The sequence below is a fragment of the Lampris incognitus genome, chromosome 17 (genome assembly GCF_029633865.1).
Source record: "Lampris incognitus isolate fLamInc1 chromosome 17, fLamInc1.hap2, whole genome shotgun sequence".
NCBI lineage: Eukaryota > Metazoa > Chordata > Actinopteri > Lampriformes > Lampridae > Lampris > Lampris incognitus.
In genome coordinates, this window is record NC_079227.1 from 38241387 (window position 1) to 38263194 (window position 21808).

The 21808-nt window shown below is 46.4% G+C and overlaps 1 protein-coding gene across 1 annotated transcript in view; it reads left to right on the forward strand.

Annotated features, from left to right (window-relative positions):
- The window catches only part of LOC130127209 (AT-rich interactive domain-containing protein 5B-like), a 126281-nt gene that overhangs the window by 62024 nt on the left and 42449 nt on the right, over positions 1-21808 (forward strand). The gene's annotated exons all lie outside the window — the stretch shown is intronic.

Consider the following 21808-nt stretch of genomic DNA (forward strand, 5'->3'; position numbering starts at 1 on the left):
TGTTGTTTGCTGCAAACGTTGCATCAGTTGCTCGCTCCTGCAGATTTCTCCTCTATAACATCAAGAGGATTCGCCCATTCCTCACCAGTGAGACGGCACAGGTGCTCATCCAGGCTCTGGTCATCTCCCGGCTGGACTACAGTACCTCCCTCCTTGCTGGCGCCCCGGCGTCAGCCATCAGACCTCTGGAGCTTGTTCACAAAGCTGCAGCTCGTCTGGTGTTCAGCCGCCCTAAGTTCTCCCACACAACTCCCCTTCTCCTGTCCCTACACACTGGCTCCCAGTAGCTGCTCGCATCCAGTTTAAGACTCTGGTGCTAGCCTACAGGGCAGTGAAAGGAAAAGCTCCATCCTATCTCCAGGCCATGGTCAAGCCCTACACCCCCGCCCGACCACTTCGCTCTGCTGCCTCGGGACGCCTGGTTGCCCCGTCGCTCAGAGGCCCCTGTTCCCGATCAACCCAGTCACGGCTCTTTTCTGTCCTGGCCCCACAGTAGTGGAATGAACTCCCCACTGATGTCAGGACAGCGGAGTTGCTGCCCATCTTTCAGCGCAGGTTGAAAACTCGCCTCTTCAAGAACAACTACCCTGTTACTTGTTCTTAGCACTTGTTGTATTCAGTCCTTTAAAAAACAAAAAAAATCTCTTTCTTGCACTTTTACTTTAGCACTGGTTTTGCTCTTAGATGCTTGTTTAGATGCAATTATGACCTCTGATGACTAGTAGTTCTCCTGATTTCCTACGTTAAATGCACTTATTGTAAGTCGCTTTGGATAAAAGCATCGGCTAAATGACTGTAATGTAATGTAGTAGTAGGGTTAGTGGTAGTAGTAGGGGTAGTGGTAGTGGTAGTATTAGTAGTAGTAGTAGTAGATTTATACTGCTATCTATTATTGTGTAGATAGACAGTGGCAGTAGAGCTGGATGTTGCCCCTGTGGTGTTGTCCCTGAGGCAGCAGAGCTGGATGTTGTCCCTGGCTCTTCCCTCACTCTCAGTGTTTACCTGTAGAGCCAGCATGCTGAGTGGTAGTAGTAGTAGTAGTAGTATTAGCGGTGGTAGTAGTAGTAGTAGTAGTGGTAGATTTATACTGCAGGTATTATTGTGTAGATTGATAGTGGCAGCAGAGCTGGATGTTGTCCCTGTGGTGTTGTCCCTGAGGCAGCAGAGCTGGATGTTGTCCCTGTGGTGTTGTCCCTGTGGCAGCAGAGCTGGATGTTGTCCCTGAGGCAGCAGAGCTGGATGATGTCCCTGTGGCAGCAGAGCTGGATGATGTCCCTGTGGCAGCAGAGCTGGATGTTGTCCCTGAGGCAGCAGAGCTGGATGATGTCCCTGTGGTGTTGTCCCTGTGGCAGCAGAGCTGGATGTTGTCCCTGTGGCAGCAGAGCTGGATGTTGTCCCTGGCTCTTTCCTCGCTCTCTTAGTGTTTAGCTGCAGAGCCAGCATGCTGAGCTCATCCTGGATGTTCTCTCAGAGTATCTTCATCACTGACTTCTAGAGTTTCTGTCCAGTAAGCAAGCAGCAGTCAGTAGTTTTATGGCGCTTGTTTCACATCGTCATAGACCTGCAAGAGACCTTGGTCCCATATTTGTGTCAGTCGCTAGTTTTGACTGTACATTTTACAGGAATTATGGTGTAATTCCACCCCAACCCAGTCTCGGGCCCTGGCTCACAATGTGCAGAACTCTGCAGCGTGTGGTGTTGGCATTTCTTTTCCCCTGAAGATGTGTAACTCACAATCTGGGCTCAGTTAGTGAAAGTCATGCATGATTTAGCAGCACATATGTCCCTACCGTTTGCCATATTAACTATTCACACAGAAACTCTCTATCTATCTATCTATCTATCTATCTATCTATCTATCTATCTATCTATCTATCTATCTATCTATCTATCTATCTATCTATCTATCTATCTATCTATCTATCTGTCTGTCTGTTCATCTGTCTCTTACTTCTCATCTGTCCATTCATTATTTCCCTCATTCAGTTATTTTTTTTTTTGTAGTAGGGCTTTTTCCCCTGTAAATGGAAGCATGTGCTCCACCTCTCAACTCTGCTCCTCATTCCCTTCTGTTCTGTCTCTCCTCCATCCACCCTGTTTTTTCTCTACCAGGCTACGTTGTAAGGCCCCCACCACCATCACCACCACCACTAGTCATGCCTCTACAGCAGCAGCAGCAGTGCTCTTCTGCACAGGAAGCCTCTCTGTCCCACATGCACCATGTACACTCACCTGCTCACTCACCTCACGCTTCAAGTCTTTCTGGTTTTTTATTTTTATTTTTTGTAAATACACATATGAACTGGCATTCTAGCTATTAATACATTAATATTCTGAAGGACCGATCTGCAATGCTGGAACTACCCCAATGCTCACCCCCACATGTGGTGGGTCCACAGTGTGGTGGCTCCATGTTGTTTTTTCGGGCTGGGCCTGACCGGGCCCCATGGGACGAGGCCCAGCCACCAGACGCTCGCCGGCGAGCTCCTTTCCCAGGTCTGGCTCCAGGAGGGGGGTCCCGGTTTCCCTTTTCCAGGCGAGGTGCTATAGCTCTGTTGGTGTACTTTCACTAAGTTTCTTGGAAATCGCTCTTAGTCTGGCCCCTCCCCTGGGACCAGTTTGCCTTGGGAGACCCTACCAGGAGCTATTGCCCCGGACAACACAGCTCCCAGGATCACCAGGACCCCCAAACCCCTCCACCAAGTTAAGGTGGTGATTCTCGGAAGGGAAGGTGGCGATTCTCAGAGTAGAGCTGCTGCTCCTTCGCGTCAGAGGAGCCATTTGAGGTGGTTTGGGTATCTAATTAGGATGCCTCCTGGGTGCCTTCCTTTGGAGGTTTCCAGGCACCTCCAACTGGGAGGAGACCCTTGGGTAGACGCAAACTCGCTGGAGGGACTACATGTCCAATCTGGTCTGGGAACGCCTTGGGATCCCCCAGGAGGAGCTGAAGGGTATTGCTGGGGAGAGGGACGTCTGGAGTGCCCTACTTAGCTTGCTGCCACCGCGACCCGACCCTGGAGAAGCTGCTGATGATGAGATGAGTATATAGGAAGCAGTATAAAATAGCCATCCGGGCGCTGCTCATGTATTTCATTTATAACCTGTCTGTTTGAATGCACAGCTGCGTCGGAGCACAAAGGCACAGTAAAGAACAGCAGTTCTCCATCACGGATGTGTTGCTAAATTAGTTGTGTCCACCTGCAGTCCAAGTCATTTCCCCTTCTTTTTTTTTCAGGATTCATAATAGCAAGTATGAATCCTGGTGACACCCTACTATCATTCCTTCCTTCTTTCTTGCCCTTTTTGTAAGAAAAACACAAAATCCATGAAATATTTGAACTGCTTTTTAAAGCATTGCATGTTTTGGGACACAAGTGCAGCGTCTACATATCCACCATGTCTCATTTTGTGTGAGACTGTAATCATCAATATACATGAACATGTGTAAGCAGTGGTGCACGTGGTTTAAGTGCACTTCAGTGACTGTTGACGTCTGTGTTTAGAGAGTGTTGACATAAAGAAGCATGTGCTGGAACAGATTAGACCAGAAGAGAATAGAAATCCATCTCCATCTCTTTCTCCCCCTTTTCTTCTGATATAATAAAGTGGTTTTATTTTGTTTCGATTTTGTTGACATTCATCCCAATTCTCCCCAGTCTGCTTCTTTTTATTTTCCCATTTTTATTTTCCAGTGTATAGCTTGCTCCCGTCTTGTATATCCAGTGTATAGCCTGTTCCTGTCATGTGTAACAGCCTGGTCTCCTGCCTGGCTCAGATGTAACGTGTGTGTGGCTGTTTGCCTCCTGCTCTTGGCTTTGCTCAATATGCATTTTAAGTGATTTCTAAATATATTGGGAATATTTTGGAATCCATATTTGTGGTCAGAGATGGGCAAAAATACATCAAAAACCATCTTGTTACAAATTATAAATACTTGCTCATCAAATGTATCAAAATAAAATACAACATACTGGTATTTAATTAAAATATAAGTAATTTAAAATACAAAAATACATTCTATACACACTGATACCACTTTTAGACATTTAGTAGCCTCAATATGGGTCTGACCTTTAACCCCCCCCCATGTTGAAAAGATTAGCTCTGCTAATTTCCCCACATCATAGATTTGAAGTGGCCAATCAGGATATCTTGGAGGTGGGAGGCTGTGAATCCAGGGGTGCATGCTGGGTAGTTTCTGTCAGTCAAAGCGACCATTGACTGAAAGAAGGAACAGCCAATTGAAATGCAACTGGCAACTGGGGGAACTGAACAGTAGGTCACAGTGATGCCCTAGTTCTTCCAGAAGACAATAAGACTGGCCATTTAGCAGATTTATTTTTTCAAGAGCGATGTAATATATATATATATATATATACACTCACCGGCCACTTTATTAGGCACACCTGTCCAACTGCTCGTTAACGCAAATTTTTAATCAGCCAATCACATGGCAGCAACTCAATGCATTTAGGCATGTAGACATGGTCAAGACGATCTGCTGCAGTTCAAACCGAGCATCAGAATGGGGAAGAAAGGTGATTTAAGCGACTTTGAACGTGGCATGGTTGTTGGTGCCAGACGGGCTGGTCTGAGTATTTCAGAAACTGCTGATCTACTGGTATTTTCACGCACAACCATCTCTAGGGTTTACAGAGAATGGTCCGAAAAAGAGAAAATATCCAGTGAGCGGCAGTTCTGTGGGCGAAAATGCCTTGTTGATGCCAGAGGTCAGAGGAGAATGGCCAGACTGGTTCGAGCTGATAGAAAGGCAACAGTAACTCAAATAACCACTCATTGCAACCGAGGTATGCAGAAGAGCATCTCTGAACGCACAACACGTCGAACCTTGAGGCAGATGGGCTACAGCAGCAGGAGACCACACCGGGTGCCACTCCTGTCAGCTAAGAACAGGAAACTGAGGCTACAATTCGCACAGGCTCACCAAAATTGGACAATAGAAGATTGGAAAAACGTTGCCTGGTCTGATGAGTCTCGATTTCTGCTGCGACATTCAGATGGTAGGGTCAGAATTTGGCGTCAACAACATGAAAGCATGGATCCATCCTGCCTTGTATCAATGGTTCAGGCTGGTGGTGGTGGTGTAATGGTGTGGGGGATATTTTCTTGGCACACTTTGGGCCCCTTGGTACCAATTGAGCATCGTGTCAACGCCACAGCCTACCTGAGTATTGTTGCTGACCATGTCCATCCCTTTATGACCACAGTGTTCCCATCTTCTGATGGCTACTTCCAGCAGGATAACGCGCCATGTCATAAAGCTCGAATCATCTCAGACTGGTTTCTTGAACATGACAATGAGTCCACTGTACTCAAATGGCCTCCACAGTCACCAGATCTCAATCCAATAGAGCACCTTTGGGATGTGGTGGACCGGGAGATTCGCATCATGGATGTGCAGCCGACAAATCTGCAGCAACTGCGTGATGGTATCATGTCAATATGGACCAAACTCTCTGAGGAATGTTTCCAGTACCTTGTTGAATCTATGCCACGAAGGATTAAGGCAGTTCTGAAGGCAAAAGGGGGTCCAACCCGGTACTAGCAAGGTGTACCTAATAAAGTGGCCAGTGAGTGTATATATATCTACTCATATATTTTCGTAATGTGTGTGTGTGTGTGTGTGTGTGTGTGTGTGTGTGTGTGTGTGTGTTAGTGTAGATAGCGGGACCGAAAACTAAAGCACTTATGATCCTAATTCTTTTTGGAGGTGGTAGGTATTGCCTCAGAGAGTACGGGAAAAATCCCAGAAAATTAAAATTATGCACAATTATGCATAAATATGCAAAATATTCATTTTTCTAAAAATAGCTAAAAACCAACCAACCAGAGGAGGCGCTAGTGCTGCGACCAAGACACATACCCACATCTGGCTTCCCAGCGACAGACATGGCCAGTTGTGTCTGTAGGGATGCCTGATCAAGCCTGAGGTAACACGGGGATTCAAACTGGTGATCCCTGTGTTGGTAGGCAACGGAATAGACCGCTACGCTACCCGGACACCCATGAATATTCATTTTCGATGATTCATTCACATGAAATTGCAGTTTAACCTTAAGACACTGTAGTGAGAGTAGTTTACCCGTACCCTGGTCAGAGAAGATGAAAAAATCGTCTTCATCCTCTTCAGTGGTGTTTGATGAGGCAGCCTCACTTTCTGAAACAACATGATGACTCACGTGCACGCAGTCCCAGACATACAGCCCCCACAGCCAACACTTGATTTAACTGCCTCCAGTTGCCCCTGTGTAGTACTTGTGATGCTTCTAAGTATGCTGAGGATTCTGCATTAGGTAACACTCAGGGGTTTTGGCAGAGCTTGATGGTTTGAATATCAATGGTTCATGTGTAACAAGTGGTACACTCCCTGCATTTCCTGTGGTATTTATTGTATCGCTTTAACTGGATGCTCTTTCATGTAAAACAGCACATTTATTTTGTTATTTATATGTTAAGAAGTGGGTGGCACGGTGGTGCAGTGGTTAGCGTGGTTGCCTCACAGCAAGAAGGTCCTGGGTTTGAGCCCCGGGGTAGTCCAACCTTGGGGGGGGTCGTCTCGGGTCGTCCTCTGTGTGGAGTTTGCATGTTCTCCCCGTGTCTGTGTGGGTTTCCTCCGGGGGCTCCGGTTTCCTCCCACAGTCCAAAGACATGTAGGTCAGGTGGATCGGCCGTACTAAATTGTCCCTAGGTGTGAATGTGTGTGTCGGCCCTGTGATGGCCTGGTGGCCTGTCCAGGGTGTCTCCCCGCCTGCTGCCCAATGACTGCTGGGATAAGCTCCAGCATCCCCGTGACCCTGAGGGCAGGATAAGTGGTTTGGATAATGGATGGATGGATGGATGTTAAGAAATGGTCTTTTCTGGTATGTTAAATATGTAGACTTAGTTTTATAAATGGGACAAGAAGGGCAGAGCTCGTGCACAAGTGGCTTTATTTTTCAAATTACTGCACAGTTCACATGCTAAACAGTCATTACTCTCCACTGACCCTCTCCTGGCCGAACTGCTGTTTGTCAACGTTGTAATGAAATTGTGTTCAAACAACTCATTTTGTCAGTTGGTGGTTTGGAAGTCAGTTTACTAAATCTATGAATAGGTTTATTCCTTGATTGCCATCATTGCATAGTGGGTTCATCCATCCATCCATCCATTATCCAAACCACTTATTTCATCTGTAGGGAAGTTGTTTTCTGGAATAACAACGTCGTTTCCAGTCGCCAGATGAGGGGGAGCATCTTCCTCCATTTCAAAGTCTGGCTCCGTTTGGAAAATGCAATCAGCTGCAGTGTTAGGAAAGCCCACAACATTAAATATACCTCTTTGCCAGTTGCAAGGGGATCCGTCCTGCTTGTGTGGATAAGCCGTGGTTCTTCCATTGGTATCCAAACTCGCTGGCTGCTCTGTGAACCCTAGACATAAAATGAAATGTAAACAGGGCAGGCGGAGGTCATCGGTCTAGTCCAGTACATCATGGTTTTCCATGAAGCTGGAGAGATTAGGCAAATAAAATGATACTAGTCTATTTAGTTCTGCCCACAGCTATTCAGTTCTCGGATTGTGTGCACCACGTCCAGTAATAACAGTCTGTGTGTACTCCCCCTCTGTCCAGCGTCTAGCGAGAGACTGCGATGTTCTCCATGCTGTGGTTGCAGCGAACCCGAGACGGCGGCGAGCCAAAGTCATCAACTCCAGCAAGAAAGGGTTGTAGGACACTAGGGGCTCGGTTGCTACTGAGGCAGTGCAGGCAGATAGTAAATCCATCGACACGACCACGGAAAACCATCCTCCACCCGACAAATGTTTGAGTTCCACTGATGTGCCTAAAGGAGATGTGTCATGTTCACATATTGTCCTAACAACTGAATAACGATGTTGCTTTGTTTCATCTTGTCATGTGCTCTGGGATTAAGAGAAGCGATGGTCTAATTTAGGTAATTAGAGTAGTGTAAACTACTAATAAGACCCACTGGCCGATCGACTAGGGGGTCTGACCCTTTAGTCGAGCGGTTAGTGATGTCTTATTAGTAGTTTACAGTCGTCACCCTCTCCCGGAAGCGCGCCCTCACGCTTTGTTCTTCCCGCGCTCCGAAGAGACTTCTGAGGATCTGCACACTTCCGGATCCCACCGCTGCCACCAATGTAACCGGTTGTTTTCTCGCCCGGTGCGGGATTCGATACGGGGTGTACTGCATCACAAGGCGACATCACTAACCGCTCGACTAAAGGGTCAGACCCCCTAGTCGATCGGCCAGTGGGTCTTATTAGTAGTTTACAGTAGCAATAATAATTACCATTACTCATTAGTGGTCTACACGCTATAAACACGTCCACAAATAGCGCTCCATCTGAAGGCCCGTCCAACCGGATCACGCTGCTGCGGGCGGTGCCTGACACGGAAACGTGGTGTTTTGATGTTGTGTGCTCGTGCACTTCCCAGAATACAACATTCCCCTGCGTTTGGGGTATCCGTTAAATCTTAGCGAACAGGCCACATATGACGTAGTCTTAACCAAAAGGGTATGTATCACGCCGTATTTTGGTTTACAAAACAACCGATATGTTGAATGTTTAAGTGGATTGTTTTTTTAAATAGCTATGGGCGGTATATTTCAAGACTTTTAGAGCCCGCTGAAATGGAGCGGTTCTCCATTTTGTCCTGTGTGTTGTCTCGCTCGTCATTTCTACCGGAGGAGCTGTATGACCTCACAGCACGTGGCATTAAAGTTCAGCTTTGCTGAGCTCTGGCTGCGAGCTAGCCGAGCTCGGCGCCGGTCCGGTGCCTGAGCTGCGAGCTAGCTGAGCTCGGTGCCGGTCCGGTGCCTGAGCTGCGAGCTAGCCGAGCTCGGCGCCGATCCGGTGCCTGAGCTGCAAGCTAGCCGAGCTCGGCTTGGCACCAATCCCTTTTTGCACCTTAGAACAGTCGTGAAGGAGTTTCACAGCAAAGCGGCGAGGAGTTTGCACGTTTGGTGTGAAGGTCCCTTTACACTGCCATGTGCTCCTTTGTGGGGAGTTCTCTGCTCCTCCTCCTTTAAGAGTTCCTTTTGCCTCTACCTCTTACCTGGGACCGCACTAAGAGCTGACCCTCTCCATATGGTTGTTGAAGACATCTTCCTCCAAATGAGTATTTTAGAAGTCAGTCGGAAAGGTATTTGTGCCCTGCCGTGTGCCCAGGTCATGTGACAAAACTGGTGTGAAGCATTTGAAATGGTGCACAGTAAATATTAGTAGTATATCACACTATGAATATTGACCCTTTTTCTCCCCGATTATACTTGGCCACCTACCCCACTCTTCCAACCCATCCTGGTCTCTGCTCCACCCCCTCTGCTGATCCGGGGAGGGCTGCAGACTACCACATGCCTCCTCCCATACATGTGGAATCGCCAGCCGCTTCTTTTCACCTGACAGTGAGGAGTTTCACCAGGGGGATGTAGCGCGTGGGAGGATCACGTTATTTCCCCCCACCCCCGATCAGGCGCTCCGACTGACCAGAGGAGGCGCTAGTGCAGTGACCAGGACACATATCCACATCTGGCTTCCCACCTGCAGACACAGCCAATTGTGTCTGTAGGGATGTCTGACCAAGCTGGGGGTAACACAGGGATTCGAACCGGCGATCTCCATGTTGGTAGGCAATAGAATAGACCGCTACGCAACCCAGACTCCCATAAATATTTCTTACAGGAATATATGCAGATCTACAGTGTAGGGCGTCCGGGTAGCATAGTGGTCTATTCCGTTGCCTACCAACACGGGGACCACCGGTTCGAATCCCCGTGTTGCCTCCGGCTTGGTCGGGCGTCCCTACAGACACAATTGGCCGTGTCTGCAGGTGGGAAGCCGGATGTGGTTATGTGTCCTGGTCACTGCACTAGCGCCTCCTCTGGTTGTTCGGGGTGCCTCTTGGGGGGGGGACTGGGGGGCATAGTGTGATCCTCCCATGTGCTACATCCCCCTGGTGAAGGTCCTCACTGTCAGGTGAAAAGAAGCGGCTGGCGACTCCACATGTATGGGAGGAGGCATGTGGTAGTCTGCATCCCTCAGAGGGGGTGGAGCAGAGACCGGGACGGCTCAGAAGAGTGGGGTGATTGGCCGGATATAATTGGGTAGGAAAAAAAAAGGGGGGGGGTCTCGTACAGCTGATGAGAGATTAAAATCCATTCAACTATTTGTCAGTATAACCTGTTATGGGTCCCACAACGCAGCATCACACACAGCATGTGCGACATGTGTGTTCAGCCCGCTCTGCTTTAAGCTTTGCTGTTACCTCCTGTCAGGAATACTACACAGCCAGGAGTGATGTCACTGAGTACTGTGAGCAGAGCCCCCGCTGCCCAGCCGGCCTCTATATGTTGTGTATATTGTGTATATTTTGGGCATTTCAGCTGCAGTGGCTGACAGCGTGCTGGAGAGAGAGGGAGGAAATCATGCAGGGAGGGATGAAGGGGGGAGACGAGACAGTTTGTATGGCATGGTGTCTGCTTATTCCAATGTAATATGCAGTAACACACAGCCAGCCAGTCGCCTGTGTCACTTCAGAAGTACAAGTTTTCTGCAGCAGCCCTGTGGGGTGACGCTGTTATACTGCCCCGGTGTGGGTGTGTGTGTGTGTTTTAAAAGGCTGCAGGGACTAGGTGAACACATCTTGGAGACCGTGTGTGTGTGTGTGTGTGTGTGTGTGTGTGTGTGTGTGTTTTAAAAGGCTGCAGGGACTAGGTGAACACATCTTGGAGACCGTGTGTGTGTGTGTGTGTGTGTCTTCATGATGGAGCTGGCAGGTTACCGTGGTTTTGACAGTGCACGTCCATATGTAGCAGCGTAGCGTGGTTCTGCCATGTAGCGGTTACATGTGTGCTTTGTGCCGTGTTCACAACCCTCAGTAGAACAGCCTTCACTGTGTCCCTTTACCTGGAAAACGTGATTAAAACTTCACCCCCCACTCCCTGGCAGCATGTGGGAGTGCACGAGGATGCATGTGTACTACATGTGTATGTACTGAGCCCGTGCTGGGCACACATGTTGTGTGTGTGTGTGTGTGTGTGTGTGTTAGAAAGAGGAAGAGACGGATCAGATGGTGACATGTGAGTCAGCTGCAGTGCTGCTGGTGGTATTTTTAGTGAAGCTGCTCTCCTCTGTGATTTGGACTAATTAGGATTCTCCTGGTCTCGCTAAATGAAAGTCATACTCTACTGCAAACACTCACGTGATGGAGGGGGGGTGTGTGTGTCTCCACGTGTGTGTGATAGAGAGAGCAATGGCTAGAGCAAGGGAGAGAGGCGAGAGAAGGACAGATAATGCAGATTTTATGTAAGGTATACTGTATGCGGATACTATGCACACAATGTGCACTTTGTTTTGCACGTCTTTTTCTCCAAGACACACTGTCAGCAGACATGACAGATGGACAGAAATACATTGTGATGGCTTTGGTGCCGAGGAACAAAGGCATACTGACAACTGACAGAGTTCCACACTACACAATAATAATAATAATAATAATTACATTTATTATAATGGCACATAATACAAAATTAAAAACGAGAAGTATGTTGTTTTGATTTTCTTTCATAGAACCAATACTTTCTGATGGTGGATGCTGTGTTCTCCACTAGGTGATGTTGCATTGGACTGAATTTCCCCTGAAATGCACTTCAGAGGGTATACTTATCATTTGTGATGTGCCCTGTAAAGTGCATAGAGAGAAAATAAGTGGTTTACGCTTAAAGTTAGAGCTACTTATTTGAACTTGGCTACTTACAAGCCTGCACCCATACTTCACCAGGACAAGGGACATCCTTGTCTTTAAAAAGCCTCGAGGCTTCACTCGTGGTTTTAACCTCGACCATGTTTTCCTAATTTACTTATGTGAGCTTGTACAAAACTACACGAAGGATCTCAGTCTAATATAAACTGCCCCCTGAAGTATTCTTTTTACTCAGTTCAATTATGATTTTTTCTTTCAAACATGCAGTTTGGTAGAGATATGCCTGGCCTAATTTCTGTGTGTTAGTGAGTGTGTGCAGGCATGCACATATTTGTGTTTCTGTAGCCATACAGATACACATGTTTACAGTTACCCTCTGAAACATCTTGATTCTTTTTATTATTTTTCATTTTATTTTATTTTTGCGGCGGGGTGTGTGGCATTAATGCTACTCTATTCTTAACTATTCTGTGAATTCCGTCGAAACTAATAAAAGATGCATAGGCTGCAATACTGGATTGTATTTATCCCACTGTCCCTATCGGATGATCGCACCCAAATTTCCACCAGCCCAAGCCAACAGACCCAGCAGCAAGCCGAAACTGCTGCCTACGTGCCAGAGACCCCCATTTTCTGTAGTCCAAAAGCCATCGAGGAAGTGAGTGAGTCCAGCAAGCATGAGTGGACAGCCCATCGGGAGCACCGGGACTTTTCCCAGTGGTCTGAGGGTCGTTGTGGCCTGCCATGAACAGTCAGCTTGACCAGGGATAATATAGCAAGCAGGAATAAGGTGACGGACCAGTCTGGCGGTGTGACTCTCTCTTTCTCCGCAGCGTCCCCTGCGTGATGGTCCATGCACCAAAAAAAAAAAATGTCATTATGTCTCTGCGACGCACATAGTAACCATCTAACCGATAACATAACTGATACATAACCGATAACATAACAATACATAACCGATAACATAACCGTCTTCCTGCTTCTCTACCGATGACATTTGAGCTAACTTGTATCTCATTCACTTTTTCAAAAGTGTAGACTAATTGTTTTGTGTGTCTAGCCTTGTACATTTGTATGTGATATGATGGTTGTGTTCTTAGTGAGTCTGAGGGTGCACCCCTAGCCATAGCATACCTTGAAAACTCAGCATTCAGGTAGGCTACATGTTGGTCAGTCCCAAACATTTGTATTTGGTAATCTGGGTAACTTTCCCCCCAGATGACATAGTGGCCAAATTTAGCTAAACTAGTCTGTTACCCATTACATCAACAAACAGGGTTAGCCTACAGAATTAGTGGTCTGGTGGTTTGTGTGAACAGGGTGGCCTTGGATGGAGTCGAGTCCTGGCCTGAATTACTGTTTCAGTCCGCCCCTGCCAGCAAGCACCAACTCAGTCTCTTACATGGACCGTATCCCGCCTGCTTCATCTCTCCACAACATTCAAGACTACTATAGTTCACCTGACGAGTCCTCAGCATCTCCCAGCCCACCTCCTTCATCAGCAAACAGAGGATGGGGCAATCCAAGAACAGTCCATTCCTGTTGCTGTTGTTTTCCGATTCCTTCACCTACGAAGATAACTCCAGTCTCCGGCCATTGCTCCAACAACACCTGCCAGTCCCTGCATCGCCACGCTCCAGCGAAGTCCCCCAACGACCAGCCTTGTCTAAAATATAAAACAAACAAAAGGGGAAAAATCCGACTGGACTGTAGCCACTCTTCAAAAAACACTAAAATATAAAAGAACAGGCAGAAAAGCAAAGCTTTAAAGTGGTTTCATGTCAGTCTGTTGTGCCCACTGCTCCGTCAGCACCAGCTCTCTTCCGGGTGATGTCATCACGCACACCCCAACAACAAGCCATGACATCAGCGTACTTGTTAAACGGACAGCACAACTATATCCTCCAACTGAAAGACAGAAAGAAAGAGCAGCAACAAAAGCAAAGATCGGGATCATCAACCAGAACAAATAACACCAGGGCTTCAGCAACCACTCTCGTCAATATACAATCACCCACTTCAGATGGAGCACCCAACACCAGAATTCCAGGGCCCTCCACCTTCCATTAGGTTTTTCAACACCAGGCCCAGCAGCCTACATCATCCAGGGCAAATGACACAGTTTCCCCTGCCATCCAGTTCCAGTAATCACAACAGTCAGCCTTAGCAGGGGAACCTGGCACCAGGATGCCAGCAACCCCTGTCACCTACTTCTATCAACTGCTGTAGCCTGCCTCAGCCGGGGCTTCTGGCAACTGGATGCCAGCAGTCCCAGTGGTCCACTTCTAGCAACCGCAGCAGCTGGCTTTAGCCAGGGCATTTGGCACTGGGATGCCAGCGCCCCTAGCCCTTCTCCAGCACTCACGCCAGTCTGCCTCAGCCAGGGCATTTGGCTCTGGGTTGCCAGCGTCCCCAGCTGTCCACTTCATGCAACCACAGCAGCTTGCTTTAGCCAGGGTTCCCTGGCACCAGGATGCCAGGATCTTCCTTCTCCCAGCTTCATGAGTCCTTATCTTTTTAACGATGGATTTTCTTGAACTTTAAATATAATTCAACTGAAAAAACAAGTAAAAAAAAGTATTCGGCTGTCGACACATCATCTGCAACTTCCTCGTGGCATTTATTATACAGGACAGACAGTGCTACTCAGCTGAAATGCTGCTGTGATGGTATTGCATAATGCTTATCCAATATGTTTACCAGTTTCTTGAATCCCTGGTTGCTAAAAGTGCTAATTGGACACATGTCTTTTGCTAGGAAGAATGTGATGGCATCTGTTATTCCTTCATGTCTTCAAGAGCTGGATGGGTAGGTGGTTGCATTATAGCGTGTCCTTAATCAATGACTTTGTTGCGGTGGAAGTTGTTGAGGGGGCTTTGGTTTTCTCTGTTTTTTGCTCCTTTATTGTTTGGTCATAGATCACTTTGGGACTGAATTTCAGATGATTAAACAAAGTGGCCATATTACCTTGTGGTACAGACACTACCATGTAGCAAATCTTGCACAGTATTTGTTTTGGTTCCTCCTCAGCCTCCTTGAAACCAAAGTGTTTCCAACCAGATGAATTGGTTTTGCCTGTCTTGTTGGCCACTCTTTTCATCATCTTGGCTCGAGCAGAACTAAACATGCCACAGCCTGGCTGAGAATGAGTTTGGGCTTTTAGGAAGGGGCGAAAGTGCATCGCTGTAAAGGAAAAGGGTGCGCTGGATTTATAACACAAGACACAATGACAGCATTGTTTAAGGCACGGTGGCCCAGTGGTTAGTGCTGTCGCCTCACAATAAGAAGGTGGTGGGTTCGAACCCCGGGGTTGTCCAACCTTGAGGGTCATCCCAGGTCATGCTTTGTGTGGAGTTTGCATGTTTTCCTCGTGTCTGAGGCAGGTTTTCTCCGGGTGCTCCAGTTTCCCCCACCATCACAAAGACATGCATGTTAGGGTTAGTACTGCCGTCTGTGCTCCTGACCGAGGCATGGCAAGACGAACTGGAGTTGGTCCCCGGGTGCTGCACGGTGGCTGCCCACTGCTCCTAGCTACAAAGCTAGCATGGGTTAAATGCAGAGGAATTTCCCCACGGGGATCAATAAAGGATATCAAAATAAAAAAATAATTGCAAAACAGAATATGGCACATTACCATTTTATCTCAATTTCATAATTGTTGGAAGCCAACATCGTAACTGAAAATAAAATTCGATTAACCACCCAGCCCTGTGAGGAGGAGAGAATAAGGAGAGGAGAACATCAAGAACTTGATGGGAAGAAAGATGAGAGAAGAAAATAGAATGCTTCTATTAAGAGGAAGGCACACGGAGAAAATAAGAGTGATATTCACAAGACAAACTGAAAATGACGCTGCTCCATGTAAGACATTGTCCTCACTAGATTTTTATAGTCCAGAATCCTACAAATGTATGTCATTTCATAGTGTTTTTAGTGTTTTCTTGGTTTCCATGCACTCTGTCTCCTAAACTTGTCATGAAGAAGGAAAATAAACTCAGATTGTTGCCAGAAACTCTGAAATCCACCTCGTGTTGGCAGAAAATTGGTCATATCATCAGAATCAGGGGCAATGAATACAGAACCAGCCTCCATTCTCCAAGAGGCCTTAGGAGCGAGGAAGATGAGGGAGGTCATATCTGGATGTATATACACAAAGATGATGGTGTGCGGCGTGAGGTCCTTCTTTGGGTGTGCTACTTCGGATAGAGATGAAGACAGTGGGACAGAAAGGGAAAAAATAAAGCAAGGGGGAAACATAGCAGGATGCAAAGTGGACAGGAAGGGAGAATGAAAACAGATGGAATAAAGAAAAGGTAGGGGGCATCCGGGTGGCGTGGCAGTCTATTCCATTGCCTACCAACACGGGGATTGCCAGTTTGAATCCCCGTGTTACCTCCGGCTTGGCTGGGCGTCCCTACAGGCTCAATTGGCCATGTCTGCAGGTGGGAAGCCGGATGTGGGTATGTGTCTGGTCACTGCACTAGCACCTCCTCTGGTCAGTCGGGGCGCCTGTTCAGAGGGGAGGGGGAGCTGGGGGGGGGGGGTAGCGTGAGCCTCCCATGCGCTGCGTCCCCCTGGTGAAACTCCTCACTGTCGGGTGAAAAGAAGCGGCTGGTGACTCCACATGTATGGGAGGAGGCATGTGGTAGTCTGCAACCCTCCCCGGATCAGCAGAGTTGGTGGAGCAGAGACCGGGACGGCTCGAAAAATAGGTAATTGGCCAAGTACAATTAGGGAGAAAAAGGGGGGAAAATCCAACAACAACAACAAAAAAGATAACAGCCCGTCATTAAAAGGTCACAGGTTGGATTCCAGCTGCTGCTCAACAGCCATGTGTCCTTGAGCAAATCACTGAACCTATACCTGCTCGCTGGGCTCTCCTAAATGTCAATGTTTCTAAAATTGTCAGTTTGCATTATCACAAAACGCTGCCCATCAGTAAGTGTGGAGGGGTTTTGGCTTTATCACATTTAGTGAGTTTGCCTTCATCCAGTGACTTTTACAACATTCCATCCGAGAGTACACATTTAAAACAAGTGATCCTGTCATCCTACACTTACCTCACACATGTGCCTGTTCTTCCAGCATCATTTACCCTACTTATAAACCAACTAGCCTACAGTTTTATTCTGTTGTTCCAGCATCATTTACCCTACTTATAAACCAACTAGCCTACAGTTTTATTCTGCCTGCTTTTGAACGCAAGTTCTCGGCACTAATTTGGGGAGTTTATTTTAATTCCACTCAATCTGCCTTTGGTGTTTGCAAAAATACCTTTTGATGTGTTTGGGGAATAAATGGGTTTTAAAAATAACTTGGAAGGAAGACGTGTAAGATGTTTCAGTTAAACCATCTTATTTGTGTAGAAATGCCTAGAGTTGTCAGCTTGTACGGTGTTTCAGCCTATTCTGTTTGGCCATTATGCAATAATAACCAGCAGAGGAGCCGAGTACAGAAGGCCTGCTCTGCTTCAGTGGAGTCGATCAGGTTGCTGAAGCAGCAGGACTTAAAATCAAGTGTGAAGAAGTCCTGATGTGGAGCACAGGGCCACAAACCTCTGAGCTCTGCTTACAGCACAAAGATGGACGTGTGTCTTTTTGTTTTTGTTTTTTGTTTGAATCAGGAACAGGAACATTTATTTGCGTACATGACATGAAACAAAACATGGTTTCCCCCAGCCCCCAGCAGTGCAACACAAAGACAAAAACACATCCAAAACCTACAAGAACACACATATATCCAACATATTAAAAAAGTAAATTAGAAAAAAAATCACTGTCCGAGAGAACGAACGCCAGCCAGGATGACTGTCAGAACTGCTGGTCTGCATGGGCTAGCGGTTAGCTTAGCCTGCCCTACTTCCGCGTCCTGTCAGTGAAGGGAATGCCTATGAAAGAGTCTTTTTAAAATCTCAGCTGCAGGGATTATTTTGGAAATCCCACTGAATGTATTAATCTGTACCATACATTATTATTCTCAGCAAACAGGACTACTTGTTACAGTTATTGTCCGGAGACTGTGGCTTGGACCCTAGCATTGCTAACTGTTAGCCTTGTGCTGGTGATGAAGCTTATTCTACTGGTAGTTAGAAGCAGTTTAAATTACTGTATGTATACGATCTTCAGCTAAACGCTTAAACGTGAATGTGCTCAGACTAACTTATACCACCTGAAGTTGGTGGGAAAATCTCTCAGTTGGAGACATTTAGTTCATCATCATTGGTCATCATACACAAATCTACTTAACGTCTTTGAGACTAATACCTGCACTAGCATTCATAATTTATGAGTTGTGGATGTAGGGAGTAGCATAATGCAAAATACCCAGCAACAAAGGGAGAATCTGGTGCAATGTCAGTTCTCTTAATACAACCTTTTAAAACTGCTTCATTTTGACCTGTTTTAGTACCCAGTGCAAGTAAGCATTACATGAATGGCTAATGCATGCTGAATAATCCAGGTAAGGAAATCACAGAAAGTTGAATCAGTTCTTCTGGGGAGGTTCTTGATAGACGTTGTGTCCAGAGGCACTGATTCAACTTTCTGTGATATGAATAGGTCATACAGTCCTTCGAGTTTCATTAAAGCCCTTTTAAGCAGCAATTGAAACAGGCTACTTGTGTTGTTGCGGTGGCGTTTGCTTTCCCTGGGGATGAATAAATTATGCATGGATGAACATATTGATGTTCAGTGGTATCAAAAGTCAAGACAACCTTTTAGATTATGTATTTTTAGTGCCTCGAGGCTTCAAATGAAAGCCTGTTATATTATGGGCATGTTTAGTAATCCACGTAAGGAAACCACAGAGGGTTGAATCAGTTTGTCTGGAAACGTTTCTTGACGTTTCACCATCATCTAAGCAAGTCTTCAGTCCAAACTGGCTGAAGGTGTCCCCACCCTTATAAACATAAAAACCCCTATAAACACTTGTGCAGTTGCATAACAACGGAAACCAACCATCAGTGTCATAGGCAAATATGGGCGTGACCATTAACTGGAGTTACGAAAGGCCATGTGTACTATTCGCAGAGGATTTGGGAATGTTTGCAATCACAGCATTGTAAGATGGGGACACCTGCAGTCAGGTGAGACTGAAGAGGTCACTTAGATGACGATGAAACGTTTCTCTCGATAAACGATGTGTCCAGATGAACTGATTCAACTCTCTGTGATTTCATTAGCTGGAGTCAGTGGCGCCCCCAGAAATTTTTCATCGGAGTGGCCAAATGGGGCCACTGAAAATCTTGGGGTGGCACACCAAAACCAAAAGCCATGACTGAATTTCGGGAATTCTATGCTGCTGTTGTAGTGTACTGTATAGGCTAGTGGAAAACTGTCAATATGAGAGGTAAGAAAATATACATTATTGATTTAAATGAACAGCACCTAATGTAAGATATCAGATAGAAGCATATTATGCATAATCAGAAGCATATTCTGCATATGCGACTCGTGGCTGGGGGGGGCCAGCGGGGGGGCCAGGGATAGTATCAGGGTGGCCGTGGCCACCCCTGGCCACCCCTTGGGGGCGCCACTGGCTGGAGTACTGAGCATGCATCAAGATGTTCGGACTCATTTCGGCGAGGATTGCCTTAAACTCGTACGTGAGTACGAGCAAACGGCACATAAGATGGCAGACTACAGGAACCACCTGAGATCCAGCCTCAGGAGCAGACAGAGCGGGATTACACCCAAGAGCCCGCAAATGAAATCTTCGGTCAGGGCCACCGAGCTAACCAGATCCTCCAGAAGGTACAGCCCCAGCTGGGGACGACAAACCTATTCTACTATCGACGCTTTGAAAGCCCAAGAGGAGCAGATCCAACAGAGCCTCACGTCGCGTCTAGATGAGACCACTCTCACACGTGTGACTGAAATCACGGATAAGACTCGTGTAGCTCAGCACGAAAAGGCGAAAACCAGGCAGCAAAAGAAGTTCGACCCACTTGCTGCACGCCAGACACATCGGCAGACAACGGACAGCGCCCGACTTTATATTTGATGGGTTTTTTTTTCGTTCTTATTTGGAAAAATTAAAACCCAGAAGAATTAAAACAAAAAATTAGAATTCCCCCCCCCAATGAATTGTTATTGTTTTAAGAGTCAACAAATCTGTCCGTCTGTGTTTTCTCTTTAACGAGGCCGATTCAAACCCATTGTTCAGATTTCTGTTGCGTTTAGGAATATAACTGTTTTTACCGCTAGAGGGCGTGTGTCTGCCATAACGCAGTCGTACTGATCCTGGAAATAATCTGTAAAATACAGAAATACAGAAAGCGAGGAAATGGGGCGAGAGAGAGAGACGGAGAAGGGACAGGACTAAGAGAGAGAGAGAGAGAGCAGGCTAAATAATCCAATCGGCTGTTTACCAGCAATTATCATTCCATCGACCTTTTGTAAAAAAAAATGTTTTTCTCATGAGGTTGATACAGTTAATAGTACATTAAGATTACATAGGTAACATTCAGCAGTGTGGGGCGGACTTCATAAACTATGAGGAGGCCAGGTACAACTGCACAATTTGTAATCAGGTGTCAAAACTTGCAGTTAGGGTAAACAGAGATTAAAATGAATCTCTATCAATGCCTACAGGTATCGATAGAGATTAAAAGAGGGAGGACAGTGGAATGGTGAGGATGCAAGGAGTAGAGTTGACGAAGGTGAATGAGTTTAAATACTTGGGGTCAACTGTCCAAAGTAACGGGGAGTGTGGAAGAGAGGTGAAGAAGAGAGTGCAGGCAGGGTGGAGAAGAGAGTCAGGAGTGATTTGTGACAGAAGGGTACCAGCAAGAGTTAAAGGGAAGGTTTACAAGGTGGTGGTGAGACCAGCTATGTTGTATGGTTTGGAGACAGTGGCACTGACGAAAAGACAGGTGGAGGAGCTGGAGGTGGCAGAGTTGAAGATGATAAGATTTTCATTGATGATGAAGGACAGGATTAGGAACGAGTATATTAGAGGGACAGCACAGGTTGGACGGTTTGGAGACAAAGCAAGAGAGGCAAGATTGAGATGGTTTGGACATGTGTGGAGGAGAGATGCTGGGTATATTGGGAGAAGGATGCTGAATATGGAGCTGCCAGGGAAGAGGAGAAGAGGAAGGCCAAAGAGGAGGTTTATGGATGTGGTGAGGGAGGACATGCAGGTGGCTGGTGTGACAGAGGAAGATGCAGAGGACAGGAAGAGATGGAAACGGACAATCCGCTGTGGTGACCCCTAACGGGGGCAGCCGAAAGTAGTAGCAGATAAATACCTGTACCCCCACCCACCTACCCACGCAATCACAGGCACATCCACTCCACATCTTCAAATGCTCAAAATAGCCAGAATACTTTGAATATGCTAATAGAATACTACATGTGTGTGCTTTTGTGTATGCTTGCACAGCACTTTTTTAACTTTAAACACTTCCCTGGAAAGCAGAGACAGGTGGTAAACGAGAATAAACTGTAATGCCTGTACTGGAGTATTAAGGGGCAGGCCGGGAAGTTCATATGCAGACTTCTGTAGATGGTGGTAGAATATAAAGCTTATAAAGTTTGTGAAGGCATGACTCTCCTTCCTGGACTTTCTGCGTCTTCTTGTCACCTTTCACCGCGGTCCTGACCATGGAAGTATAGATAAACTTTGAAGATATAACTATTAAAGGTATTTCCTTTGCATCTCAAATTAGGTGAGACACACTTAGCTTGCTAGCTTGTTCGAGAGGATTCATCGTGCATTCTGCAGTTATCTCTGGTTAAGGGTTTTTGAGAGTCAACAAAACAATAACATCTCACCAAAGGTCGCAAAGCCCTGTATGTTGGAGCGTTGTTGTGTAAAATATACTTACAGTTTACAGTTTTGTATAGCTCCACTTATTGAAAGGTGCTATCCAAAACTAAGTTGTTGTTGTCGTTAGGTTTGCATGAAAGGAAAGATAAAAAAAAAGAGAAGAAGAATTAGGGAGAGAATCGACACGAGTTAAAAGAGAGGATAGTAGGAAGGATTAGCACATCAAGCTAGCCGTACCAACCTGTTGTCTAGGAAACAACATCAATATCTATAAATGGATATTTATTTCCCATCCCTTCATATTTGTTTCGTGTG